Below are 14,103 nucleotides of genomic sequence, written 5' to 3' on the forward strand. Positions count from 1 at the left end.
TCGCTGGATTTAGCATTTCATCCTGTGGAAGCATTATAAGGGCGTACTGTATCTCCCAGTGAAGCTAATCATGTCCAGACTTGACAGTAGTTACTGACAAATTGGCTGAGAACTTGGTGATTAATTTTAACAAATGAGTTTTCTTTGAATGCAAGCTCACGCATGCCAATTATAATAGTAGGCCTCTGATAAAATTAGGGATTTTTTTCATTTACGGATCAAATCTGCTGGTCACTGATTTTTTTTTTTTTTTTTTCCCCAGTGTCTTAAAACTTCTATATTTTATGGGGAGTGTGATTGTGGTGGGGAAACCCAGAAGTGCTTTTTCTCCCCCAAAATACCCTAAATGCCAAAGAAATGTTCAAAGTGGTTGCGAAATTTTTTTCTCGTGATTAAGGCCGATCTAATGTGTTGTATCATTGTATCATGTATCAGGCAGGCCTGTAGTGTCTTCAGTGAACTACGGATCAGATACCTAGTCCCATAAAATCAGGGAAAGGTCTTGCACTGCCTTTAAGTGGGCTTTGGATCTAAACCCTTGTGAGCCCTAGTTTGTATTCCAGCTGCAGGCTCCTTTCAACAGGAGACAATAAACTTGGGTGGTAGGAAACAGCTTTTAGGAAACATATGTGAGTTGGGTCATATTTTGATGTATTGAAGAAGCTCGTTTTACAAAAAAGGCCACTGGGGCTAAATACATCATGAGGTGTTATAGAGGAAGCATTAAGAATAAGAGGAGCGTAGGAATTTTTTGAAGACAGCAGTGTATACCATGTAGGTTTTTTTTTTTTCTGAAGATTGTAGTGCTACCATAGAAATAGCATTATAAATGCATAGACAAGAAGTGTTATTTCTTAAGAACACAGATGTGGTTTATGGGAAAATCAAGCAGTGACATGTTTTTAGATATTTAACTTGGATATAGTCTTGCAGATGGATGCAAGGCCATGGTCTAACTACCTTGGCTCCATACACAGACCTTTTATTAGTACTACTGAAGGACACAGAATATCAAGGGTGGTTTTACATTTATGAGTTTGCGTGACTGTAGTTGTGTTGACATTTTCTTTATAATTTGCCACCTCTATTTCAGAAGCTTGTCATTCACCCATAAAATACATGTTCTGATTTAAAGGTCTACTTAGCGAAAGGAGAGGTTTTACTAAGTATAAAAATGCTTACTTTGACAAAATGGAGAATAATGTGGCATTAACAAAGAGAACTCACTTTTTTTTCTTTTCTTTTTGCTTTTGTTTGCTTGGCTTTGTTTGACGTGAATAACTCTCAGTACCCTTAGATTTAAAAGACATTTAGAAAACTGTACATCCCTTAAAAGATTGTTTCTTTCATTATCTTGACAAACCTTGAAAAGTAGTTTCTGTGCCTGCGTGGTGATTATGTTTCAGCAACAGTTCTTAGGGATTTTATTATGTGCTGAAACATATGTTTATAAAAAAGCCTATAACCTGGTGGAAAAAGTGTCTTACAATAATAAACCTGTCGATGGGCCATATGCTGCCATCAGTATGTTTGAAAAAATAAATTCTTCTCCAAGTGTTAAGTAAGTTTACAGCCCAAGTGTTAAGTTAGGGTCAGACTGTGACTGGCCCACTGTGAATTGAGAAAGGGAGGAGCGTACAGGCAGATTCTCCTCGTGCTCTTTTCATTAGCTCACACCACAGCCAGCGAGGTGGAGTGGGGTAAGACCCCTTCCCAAAGGGCAGTGGAGGATTTTTTTTGCCATTTTTATTTTTTAAATCTAGGTGACGTGGTCATGGAGAAATCTTTTGTTTCTGAAAAGCAAAAGTAAGATGCAGTAGATCAAAGAATGTGTCATTCTCAAAAAGCACTTCTGTGTGGGATCGATGTTTGCTAAATGTAGACACTTTCTAGCCTATTGTACTTTGGATGCACTCACATAGCTCCTGTGAATGGGAGTCATGCATGTGTGCATCTCAAGAAGAATAGGTCTCCCTGTAACTGAGGCATTTTCTGTGTAGAAACATACTTCACCAGGCAATGTTTTTAATGTCCTAATGTTTTCCACCACTGATCAGCTATGCACTGCTTGTTTTCCTGGCAACTCAGCAGGTGACATTGTCAAGGGAAATATCAAAGATTAAGGAGAATTGCTTAAAGTAGTTGACCATGCTGAAGACTGTGTTGCGAGATCCATGAGGTTGCCATAGTATCCATTATCAAAATCAAGATTATGAACAGAGCAGTCCCCACCAGGAGCAACTTTGTTATCCACAGCTTTCCAGGGTTCATCAAAGCTTTTAGTTGGCTCAGGGGAAATACGCTTCTTGAGGGCTGAGATCTTTCCCTCCTGGGTTTTCCTGCCCAGGAGACTAATGAGTTATGTTGTGTCTGTGTGCACAAGGCTCCCAGTCTAGAAGGGGGCCTTGGAGACCGAAGGAGTGGAGCAGTGAGAGGGAATAAGCTGCAGTAGAAGCACCCTGACCCCAGCATGGAGTTTTCCATCACTGTGGAAATGGAAAATAGATTGGATCAGTAATCCATGGAGGAGGGGGTACTTGGGAATTACGTGTGTGTTCCCTGGGAAAAGTTTTGTGCACATCAGGGATTAAGGCTAAGTATGGATTGAAGGAATAGCAGGAGGATGACAAGACTGGGGAGGAAACTATCACTGCTGAGTGTGTGCTTACATTTATCAGAGAGGCACTTTGGTACTGGCAAGGCTTGAAAGCACCCTGGAGCCATTGCTCTTTGGCCTAACGTAGCCCCCCCATGGAGACTGACAAGTCCAGCCAAGTTCTTATACCCAGTCAGACCTAAGGGAAGGGTCCTGGGCTTTGGTGCTGCCTCCTGAGCACAGCTGATGAGGTGCTGGAGGACCCTGCAGTGGGCCAGACTGGCTTGCCTATGGTATATACAAGCCAACATGTGGTGTTAACAACCGCAGCACTCAGAATTTGCACAAACCCACATTTAGTAATAAAATAGCCTGCAACTAGTCAAAGGCACCGGTAGTAGCCAAGCAAATTCAGAATGTCTAAGCCAACCATTTTGAGGTTATTATGAGCCAAAAAAAATTAGGATGGAGTCCAAGAAATGGAGAACACCTCACTTTTCTGGAACTCTCATATCTCCAAGATGCCTTGGCCAATCTACCTCAAACTTTCCAGAGAAGCTTTCCTTGGCACAAGACCATAGCTGTGAAATTTCATGTGGCTGGGTTTTACTTTGTTGAAGTTATGAAGGTTAAAACTGGAGTTTGTTATAGAAAGATAATCTTTCCATTAGAAATATTTCTGCATAGTTGATATTCATTCCGTCTTAATTGTTCACTGCTATTTCTTGTTCAGGCTGATTGTATTTTTGCCTTTTTTTTTTTTTCTTTTTAAAGAATAAATTCAGAGAAGTATAGCGTGGTGCAAGATTGTGCATGGCTGCATACAGGCATATGTGGTAAGACAGAAGCATTAGCCCTATATCCACCCAAGAAGGAGTCATAGTTCAGGTCTTACTCCCACCTGACTATCACTGGAGAGCTTTTTGGGCTGTCTGGTTTGAAATCTCACTGCTTAATACAGCTTCTCCCTCTCTGCTTGGTCAAAGAGAGCGTTTCTGTTGGCCTAGTTATACTCTCACCTCCAGGCAAAAAATTATTCTGGTTGATGGCCATCTCATCATTCAGGGTTTCCCTAGTGGCAGCTCCTGCTGTAGAAAGCCGTGAAGGTGGTGATAGCCTAAGATTTGGATCAGTGTTCTCCATATGTGCTCTTGAGCTGCTCTTCATTGTGTCTAAACATCTGCAGCCTGAAATGTGTAGCTACCAAAATTATCAAATTTCAAATAGAGCTTAGAAAATATAGACAAAATGTTTGTGGACCTGGAAGTGCTTTTTATTTCTCAAGTTAGGGTCACTTTGGCTGTGACTTGATTCCGAATAGGAGTGAGACCTAGTTATGCACCAGCCCTTCCCTCCACCCTGAGTGCTGGTTTCTGGGTGACGTGAAGACCAAAGCATGCCATTGTGGATACTTGCTATTGTTAGATGCAGCCAAATGAGGAAAGGTCTCTAAATATGCTGTATTTAAAGACACTGAATTAATTTGACTGAGTCACTTTATAGACAGGGTGAGCAGGACTGGAACAGATGTCAAGCTGGAATGAGTCCTCACCCTGAGGCAGAGGCTAAGAGTGTTTGAAGTCAATGCTTGACTGTTATTTTTCTTTCCGGGGCTGGAGTTTAGAAGCACTGTGAGAGACTCGGAAGAAGTCAGGAGATGCTGCTCGTGGAAGAGATAAGGTGCTGCTGATCACTGCTTGGTATGACACTCTTGCAGGCAGGATTACGCAGCACCTGCTGAGTTCTTCAGCTCATAAGACCAGGAGTTGCTCCATGTCTGTGCAAGGCACAGTCTTTGTCCTGTTTTGCCATCTGTACCGGTACATACAGTTGTCTGTCAAGATACAGTAGATTATCACGGGTTAATTCAGAAAAAGGGTGTCTGTATGAAATACCTATCAGAAGGTTTTCTATTTGCTCAGGTTGTTTTATTATTAGGAGCACTAAAAAGACCAACAGAGCCAGCTAAAAATCAATCTGCCACTATGTAGGCAGCCAATGAGAGGAGTGCCGGGTGGGTGTAATGTGATCACAGCTACTTAAACCAGTGATCAGATATACTGCTACAGTCTGCAAAATCTGCAAGCAGTAGAGAAACCCCGCTGAAAACTCCTGGACCACAGAATTAAAATAATTAAGCCTTGCAGTCATTGTAATATATGTTGCTCTTGCAAGGTCGTCATGAGATAAATAAGGGCACAGCTAGAGCCCACTGTGTACATGGAACTTTTCTTTTGTCATGTATGATGCAGAGGCTTTTCATTTTTTTTAAACAATAACTAGTTGCAGTTGAAAGTGCCCAGAGATTTCTTCAGGTGGTGACAGCATCAAAAGCATAGCCATCAAAGAGGAAATGCAGTTCAAAATATCAAGGATGCATTTTTTTGATTCCTGAGCTAGCTCAAGCATCACTGCACAGTACTGTAGTGCTCTGCATAGAGACTCCCTGAATGATTTCTTCAGTAAGCAGGGCCCCACTGGAGGGGATCACCTCAATGAATTTTTATCTTTGTGGCATTTCTAGAGAGTGTGTGTCTGTGCTTTTCAGACTGCAGAGCTGCAAAGCTTGGAGTTACTACTGGCACTACTCCGTCCCGTGCTTGCAGATGAAATATTCCAAGGAGTCTCATAAACCCATTGCACAAGCTGAGAGAAGGGATAGAAAACTGCATAGCTTGTAATACTGCAATATTATGGTATTGTCTACTGCTGCAGTATCCCCTGCTGTGTTTGGAAGGTCTCAGGCATACCAGGACCATGTCTAATCAGTCAAGCAGCCAGTAGTAATTCATAGCCTTGACTGCTGAGTTCAGCATGGCTAAGGTAGATATCTGCTCCAGCTCAAGAAAGTCCTCTTTCTACAGTAGTCTGTTTTTTGATAGTGCCACTTTAATTCTGTTTCTGAATTTGCTTGCTTATTTTCTAAAGAATAGTTAACAGGTACAACACTTAAAATACCTCTCATTAAATTCTTGATATTATTGCCACATTTGCTGGCTTTTAACATTTTAAGTAAATGAGGCAGGAACATTAACAGCCAGACAATGATACAGCTATACAAAGACAGTAAAGCTGTGGGATGGACACTGCTGGAGATTCACAGCTCAAAACTGCATTATAAGTGCAGAACAGACTCAGTAAGTATGTGTGATAGAGTTTGAAGTCTTCCTTACCTTACCATTGGATTAAAGTGAGCCTCTTTATACGTCTCTTCCTGCGCCCCCCCCAGCCTCCCCAATTGTTTAGAAGCAGCTATAAAGCAGAAGTGTGGTCAGTAACAGCAGAGCAACAAGAATTGTCGATTTCCCCACTGTCCAAGTTTCTCAGAAGGTAATATTTGATACCACATCAGTTCCACTGTGGTTTTGGGCTGTAAAACAAAACTGAATTTTTTATTTAGATCCACTAAACAAAGCAGTTATATTTTTGTTCTTTGAAATGCACTACCATTTTAAGCAGAAGATTCCTCTCATTTTCCTTCCAGCTGAAGTGAGGTTACAAAAGAAGAAAATTTCAAGTCCCATGTATGAGAAGCACTCAGGAAAATGTCAAGTGACTTGAAAAAACAGGTATGCTGAGTAGAAGTATCATCAGGATAAAGGCAGATTGGATCAAGACTTGCAGCAGTGGTGACTGGTACATAGGTCTTGGAGGTGGTTCGGAATAGGGATGCTACTTCTGAGGTTTTGGAAATCAGGAGGTGTTTATAGGGATATGGTGATGCTAGAGGGAACACAGGACTGTCATCTGAAGTCACCACTCACTGGCTGAAATGGTGGAAAAATAGTAGCTGTTGAGAGCGTACATGGAGTACATAAAGTATGTATTATATTAACAATGTTACATGTTCCAAGAAAGTGCTTTTAGAAAGCAAATGTTGTATACTAAAAGTCTGTTTTTTTCACCGATTCTCTGATGCCCAGGCCAGGTGAAATTGATTTTAAACTAAAGACACCGGTGTACCTGTTTCTTAGAACAATGTGCTTGGCAGAAAAGTGATATATTAAAATTCACATCAACTTGGATTCTCTGACTCCTGGAAAGGAAACTGTGTACATTACCCACTGACGGAAACGTGGGCTTCTCTACAGCATGCCCTTGGGCATGTTCTGTTTAAGTGGCTTGAAAATATGTGGTTGTTCTACATGCGCTTGTCCATACTCAGGTTCTTTATGGAGACAGTGACATTTACAGTGTCAGCAGTCTGGAGTACTGCTTTTGCCATAGGTTTTGATGGTCATTTCCATTTATTGAAAAAAACCTAAGCAGAGATCTTGATATGATGATGGTGTGGGAGATTTAACGGACAAAACTGTTACCTGCATGCAGTAATAAAGCTGGAAAACACTTTAAAGAAATGAAACTTTTCATTTCCTTTATCTGAGCCATGCAAATTCTTTTCCTTTAATTTCTCTTGCCTCATGGTATAAAACTATGTAAGTCTGCTCATTCTTTCATCAAAAATGATTCAGACCTGAGGGACACTTGTAATTTGGAAGTAATTAGTAAATAAGTCAGATAAATACTATCCATTGAGAATTGTGAAAGCACATTGCATAGGATTCTTAAAGAGCTGTATCAAATTTGAACAATTAAAGCTTAAAAAAATTATCAGTAGTTAGTATGATAAGTCCATTTCATCATAAATTAGTTCACTGTTAATAATTTATGCTGCTTTCAAAGCAATCTGGAGAGACTTAGCAATCTCAAAAAGTGGTTAAAATAGAAGAAAGAGAAAATCTGTAGTACAGCATCTTTAGACTGAAATGTGGTGATATCCAGCTACCTGGTTTGCGATAGGAACTTGGGGTGTGTGCTGCCAGTCAGTGCTCATGTGTAAATTCAGTCAGTGCGGTTCTGCGTCCAGAACTCGACCTCAGTGCTGTGGGTGGGGATGCTCCTGCCTCCCCAGCTAACTTTAAACAGTATTTCTTTTGGTTCTTTTGGGGTGCAACATATTGTCTGTCTGCTCCTTTAAGAAAAGCTTAAGCTGAAATTGAAAACTCACAGCTTGTGTGACTGTTGCTGGTTACAAAATTGGGGCCTTTAGTGGAAAAGCAGAACACAAAGTACAAGATATGTTTGAATAAATGTGGTTTGTAAGTAAACCACTCTAGCACTGCTTGTAAATTCATCTTAAAATCTTTGTATTCCTCTACTTAAATGTCACTTCAGGGTTGTGAGATGCTGCAAGATTCTACTGTAGCTTTGTAGCAGCGCAGGACTGGGATAATGGGAAGACATAGGGCTGTGTCATTCCTCCCTGGGAATAACCTGGTATCTCTCATGACCCTCCGGGGACTGCTTGAGGTAATACCAGATTTCATATTTGGCGTTTTTATACCATACATTTCACTGTATTTGCTAGAAGTGCTATGAAATTGTGCAATGCATTAAAATAAAGTACAAGTTACAATGCATTAAGGAAATATTCCTATATAGAGTTCCTTCTGCTGTATTGGACTGGTAAATTTTGTTTCGTCCATTCACCAAACTGTGTTTAGTGATCAGTATGTTTACTACTAGTGGCAGGTTTCCTACCAGTCAGTGTGGATTACCAGCACTTTGCTGTACTACCTCGTGTCCAAATACAGGTTCACAAGAATTTTACTCTTTGGTCTTAGCAGGGCAGGCAAAACAGAATGTTTTGCACGGATACCGAAAAATCCAAGAAGTTTGGAGTAGACTGAAGGCAGCTGCAGACCAGAACAAGAGTCCCATCACTGCTTGGTGTAATTTATGATTGCTGCAAGTATATATTTTTGCATTTTTGTATCCAAATTTAGTATGGACTTCAATGCATTTTTCGCCAGCAGTTAAGAAACAACCTGAAGAAAGTAGGAAAACTTTGCTTTGCTTCCTGTCATCCTGTGTAGTATACCCCATACCTGCTATAGCAGTTTTAACTGTTAATAAAACATCTCTACTAACAAACAGTAATTAGAAATATAGATGCAGTCAGGAAATAAAAGCAAGAATCGTGAAAATGTTAGAAAAGTTAAGCATTAACTTTTAGATCAGACTAATATTTTCTTTTGGTTTTGGTGTCTGAACAGGATTGAAGCAGGGCTAAACGCCATCGACAGAATAGGTTTGACAGGATTGGGTGTTGCTAAGGAATCAATCTATGTTAAAACAAAGATTTCTTTTTCAGAACAGTCTCTTTTTATGCTGGCAGAGAAAACCTTCTGATTGATTTAGGGTGGTAAATTGGCTTCACTTTATTACTTGCTCTGTTCCTTTAGCACTTAAGAGCTGCAGACATGGATTGGGGCTGTATTATGCTAGGCAAGGGGCAAAACCACATAAAACATCATCTTCATCCTCACAGACTTTGTTCCTGACTCTCCAAATGGTTGGCTTGAATGTTGCTGATAGCGTTCCTAAATGGCAGATGGTGCCACAGTGGGGGAAAGCTCAGATTTTCTGGGAAGGCCATGAACCTGAAGAGAAGCAAGCACTGTCTGAGAAGCACTCCCCTGGGAAAGCAAGCAGGGGGAGTATGCTGGGTGGGGGCATGGGCAGACCCCAGCTACTCCTTGCCATAGCCAGGAGGGAGCCTTTTCCCATGGGTGTGGGAGGGAGAGGGAGAGGGAGAGGGAGGGGAGAGGAGAGGAGGGGAGAGGAGAGGAGGGGAGAGGAGAGGAGGGGAGAGGAGAGGAGAAATTTCAGGTGTGTCTGACATCTTTCTGAGAGGACGCCTGTGCTCTGTGCCAGGCAAGAGGATGCGCTTCATCCACATCTTCTAAGCAGATGCATCTGCATCTACTAAGCAGAGCGTGCAAAAGCCAGGCAGGGGGTTTGCATATCTTGGCTACTTAAAGGAAGGCTTAGAAGGGGGGCTTTTTAATGAAATCAGTGATATTTCAAAGGCCTGCCTGTTGGCTGGAAACCAAAAAAAGACATAGCCAGCATTTGAATTACTGACAAATATTGTAATGAAAAATTTGAGAATCCCACCTGTTGAAGAACTGAAGAAAGGACATATGTTACATGTATGCTGATTAGCTTCAGACTTCAAAGTCAGTATTTAAATGGAGACTTTCCTCTGGAGGTAAAGGCATGTCAACAACTTCTGCCAAGTATCTTAGTAAGAAAAGCATTTACTCTTTCACAGCTTCATTGTTAGTAGGCTGTAGATCTCAAAATACAAGGGTTTAGATTCTGCTGTCTCCTATGATGGTGAAAATTAGCATAAAATGGTAATTCCACAGTTGTATCCAGTAAGGATAGGCTCAGAATCTTATCCTGTCATTTCAACTTTTATAACAAAAAAAAAAAATGCACATAATCTTGCAAACTAGTCAGCTCTGTCTTACTTCTCTCTTACCTTGGTTTCTCACTATTTTAATGATATCAGAGCTTTCAGAGACCCTTTTTTTTTTTTTTTCTGGTACCTCCCACCTTGTAAAGTCATTTGTACTTGTAGGGAGTGAATGGCAAGTGCTGGGAGAGAAGACTTCTTGTGTGCTGTACATGGGCACTGATGACTGCACAAAGGGGAAAGAATCCAACAACTGTGATGTACTTGTCACTGTTCTCATACTGTTTTCATGGTGGTAGCTCTTAGAGATCCTGTTTCTCTGTAAAATTTCCAGGCAGGTAGGATTCAGGTTCCAGTGGTTCGTGTCAGATTACAAACAGCTGTATCCCCCACAGAAGAGATTTCTGTTGATCTAGTCATAGTTTGAACTAATATTGCCCTGAGCCATGGATAAAACACTGCCAGAATGGAGGAGAAAAAGAAAAAAAAAAATACTAGTGTCACTTTATTTTGCTTTATGAAGCCAAACAAAACATCCTAGCTAGTGTAGATTGGCCTATTATCAGCATAGTCATGTTAAATATTAAAATATACAAAAAAGAGGGGAAAAATTGTTCCAGTCCAGGAAACTTCAATTTTGGATTGTATTTGTAATGTAACAAAGCCTCAACTGACTTCATCCTTCAGTTTGGCAGGCCTTCTTCCAGGGTGAAATTTTTCATTCAAGCTTTTAGCCTAGAGCAAATAAGCCTAATAGAAGGCACGTTTTTTGTCTGTATGTATATGAATGTATAGAAAAGAGACATTAACAAAGATAATTTTAAGAGAGCATGTAGAAAATTATGTTGCTAACATAAACAAATAGGAATTGTCACTGAGATAGAGCTGAGAAATAGGGAACAATTTATTTACCATTGTTCTGCTTCAGAGTTTTAAAACAAGGGCTTGTTTGCTTTCTGGAACAAATGTAAAAAGACAAACTATGGACTAATAAAAAAGTTAGTAATAAAAAGCAAAGCAAAACACAGTGCCTGTAGGACTTGCTTTATTGGAACATACAGTAGAAGCACACACTGTGGATGTAAAGTTTACTGCTATATTGAGATATAGATAATCAGTATATCTCAGAAACATTTTTGCTTTAGAGTGGAAAATCAAAATTCTGCAGCCATTTTTGCCTGGAAGTGATTGTAAGTTTGGTCAAGTTTTTTTGTGATGGGATTGAAACAGACCTTTTGTAACTGTGCTCTCTGTTCATGTGCGCGTTAGTATAAACGTTCCCTTCTTTCAGGAAGCAATTCAGATTGCCCTTTTTCAGTGCAATTACTGCTGTGTTAAGTTCAAGTAATATAGCATCTAAAAACATTTATGGAGCAAAGAAAAGAAGCCTTTTATTCTAACCTTGCCAAGAGCAGAAATAAAATGAGCTGTTGTGCTGGAACTGTAGAACTGCATGAGGATTTGTTAACGTCCTATTTCTCGTGGTTTAGTCTGTGTGCAGCCTGAGATTTGTGTGATTTAATGAGACTATGATTCGTTTATCCTGTCAAGCTTTAAATAAAAAACCCTCAAAGCACTTCCTTCCTTTTTTGAATTATGTGTTTTTGCAAGTACGGTATCAAAAGCTGTCCCTTAAAAAGAAGGCGAGGAACCAAATACAGTTATGTATGTTGGCTGGATTTTTTTTTTATTTTTTTTTTAGTGTTTTATTAGACACCAAGTAGACTATCCATTTCTCTGCACTTCTCTGTCTTGTTTCGGAGCATTAAGAGATTCCTGCCATCATGTTCAGTTACACATGACATCAGAACATAGGCATGGGCTGCTCCTGAACTGTGTTTTTGCAGGGGGAAAGAGATTCAAACCTTATTCTGTGGGCAGGGAAGGATCAATCCTACAGAAAGCCAGGGCAGGGAAGGATCAAACCCACAGAAAGCCAGGCTGTGCTGAAGATGGGCTGCCACTCCTGCCTGTTTTGTGGGTCCTCAGGCACCAACTGTGCCCCTAGTTTGCAGAATGTCTGCATGAGGTGTGAAGTGATGTTCACGGGGTAAAAGAGAGGAAAATAGGTGCAGCTATTTTGGCTGCTAGTCCATCGCAAAGCTCAATCCGAGGCTCTCCTGGTACATAGGGTGGGAAGAGAGCAAGGACCATGCTCCATCTGTGAGGAGCGCAGTTGGTGCCCCAGGGTTCCCTTTCCCATGCACAGGGATGGCGGAAAGCAGCACATTGACCTGGGAAGGGCTGCTCAGAATAAGGGGCTAGGACACAGCATGGATCCCACTGCTCACCCAGACCTCCCACTCTGTTGCAGGAGCGTGGTGGCCTCTTTCTCATCAGTTGCTTAGGAGAAATAGGGTAGGAAGCTCTGTGCCAGAGCCTGCCCTCAGCAGGAGTAGGACTCAGCTCATGTTTCCCTGCAGGGAAGGATGTGATTGTTCTGGTGGGAGGAAGTTTTTCCTGCCATTTTTCACCCCCTTGGTGCTGAGGTGTCCTTGACTCTGGCAGGTGTTGTTTTGCTCTTTCACTAGTGCCATGGGCACGGATTCTGTTCATTCTCTGCTGCTCACCCCTGCCCTTCGCTCTGCTCTGCAGCCGGTGTCCTGTTTCCTTCTCAGTGTCTCACTCTCCTCTCAGCCTCTCCCAGTCCTCACTTCTTCCTCCCTGTGTTGGTGTACTTTGCTTATTGACCTCACCTCAGCAATAACCGTAAATACATTAGTAAGGTGATTATGCATGAGTGGAGGACGCGCAAGTAAGTGGTGGCCATCAGTCTGATCACGTTGTTTCCACACCTGGCTTTTATCTGCAGCCAGCTTGCCCTTTCAGCCTGTCCGCCTCATGCAAACACTCAGCGTTGGGCTTCCCAGGATCCTAATGCTGATCAGGTCCCCTGGGATCATCTGCAGTTCCTTTACAACTTGCCATTTATGGGGGGGGGGGGGGGGGGGCAGAGATGAGCAGAAAAAACACAGGCTGCTCTGTGGCCTGATCCTCAAGGCTTTGCCTGTGTAGAGGAACTGCCGAGGTGGAAGAGTGTAGCCAGCTGGGATGGTGTTGGTATAAAGCTGGACCCCTCTGTGATTATCCAGTGGCACAATGAATTTCACTTTGGAAAAGTGACTTGCACTGTCTCTGAGTATTTGCAGAAGTTTTATACTGATGTAAATAAGAGTTTTACCTGTTTGTTTATTTGCTTGTTTTTCTTGGTGCTTGGATCAAGACACAGGTGTGGCAGCTGAAATATGACCAAAAACTGCCCAAAACAATCAGCTGATAATTCTGCAAGGGCAGAAAAGATATCTTAACTACTCCTCTACTCCTTGTATGTGAGGACATGCTAGGCATTATGGCCAAAGAGGTGGCTTCTGCACCCATGTACTGTGGTGGAGCTAAGCACTGCTGCCATTTGCTGCAACTTGAAGCAGCCTTTAACCTTTTCATCTCACTGTGAACAGTGCCAGTGCACAGCAAAGGTACAGCAAGAAAAAATGGCAAAAAAGAGGTCGGAAGTAGGTAAGGCTGTGTGCATGGTTATGTGAGGGGCTCCCTGAGAAGCTTTAGGGGCTGATTTGAGTTATGTTGTGAAAATTGCTTATTTTGAGCACAACTGTGTGACAGTCCTGCCCTTCGTAGTTTCATTTGAGGAACCTGAAAGTGATTTACACTGAAGTTGTTCTGGATTTCACATGCAGTGAAGTGTAGTACATTTCTATAGAAACCCTCAGTTATGATAAGGCCATGGTTGGCTCATAACCAGTCCATCAAAGACGAAGAGGTTGTGTTGTCTTCCCTGACCTGAAATTTGGGAGGAAATTCTGGCTGGTGTTTTGAATCTCAGTGTATATCCAAGTGAGAGCCAGTGTCATGGCTAATGAGAAAAGATGGTGCAGTTTGGGTAGATGGAGGTTGACCTGAGAGGTGCTGTCAGTCACTGCAGAGCCACGTTTTCCCTGGCCTTTGATGCTGTGATGAACATTTCCATTGCCAGTGGGAAAGTCTGCATCTGAAGGCTAGGAGCTGGTATGGTTATTTTTACTTCCCTTCTGTCAGCCCACACTCACATAACCTGTATGTGGTCTCTGGGCTGTGCAGGCGGCTCTGTGGGCTGTAAGAAAGTGATAGCTGGCTTCAGTGCCAGGCAGCTTGAACTTGATGATGGAGTGTGGAGAGTGGGTATCAGATACAGAGAAGATAGCTTTGACCTCCCACTGAAGCCTGGAGATTTATGCATCTAAGCCCC

At 41.8% G+C, this 14,103-nt stretch overlaps 1 protein-coding gene across 5 annotated transcripts in view; it reads left to right on the plus strand.

The window, feature by feature from the left end:
• Positions 1-14,103, plus strand: part of ST6GAL2 (ST6 beta-galactoside alpha-2,6-sialyltransferase 2) — a 182,191-nt gene that overhangs the window by 135,189 nt on the left and 32,899 nt on the right. Inside the window, exon 1 of one of the 5 annotated variants that reach the window (XM_071807853.1) lies at positions 6,143-6,165. The exons of the other annotated variants lie outside the window; for them this stretch is intronic. The gene's annotated coding sequence lies outside the window, so the exon portion shown is untranslated. Of the gene's footprint in view, positions 1-6,142; positions 6,166-14,103 lie in introns of those variants that run through there. 5 annotated transcript variants of the gene reach the window in all.

The sequence above is a fragment of the Patagioenas fasciata genome, chromosome 1 (genome assembly GCF_037038585.1).
Source record: "Patagioenas fasciata isolate bPatFas1 chromosome 1, bPatFas1.hap1, whole genome shotgun sequence".
In the NCBI taxonomy this organism is placed as follows: Eukaryota; Metazoa; Chordata; class Aves; order Columbiformes; family Columbidae; genus Patagioenas; species Patagioenas fasciata.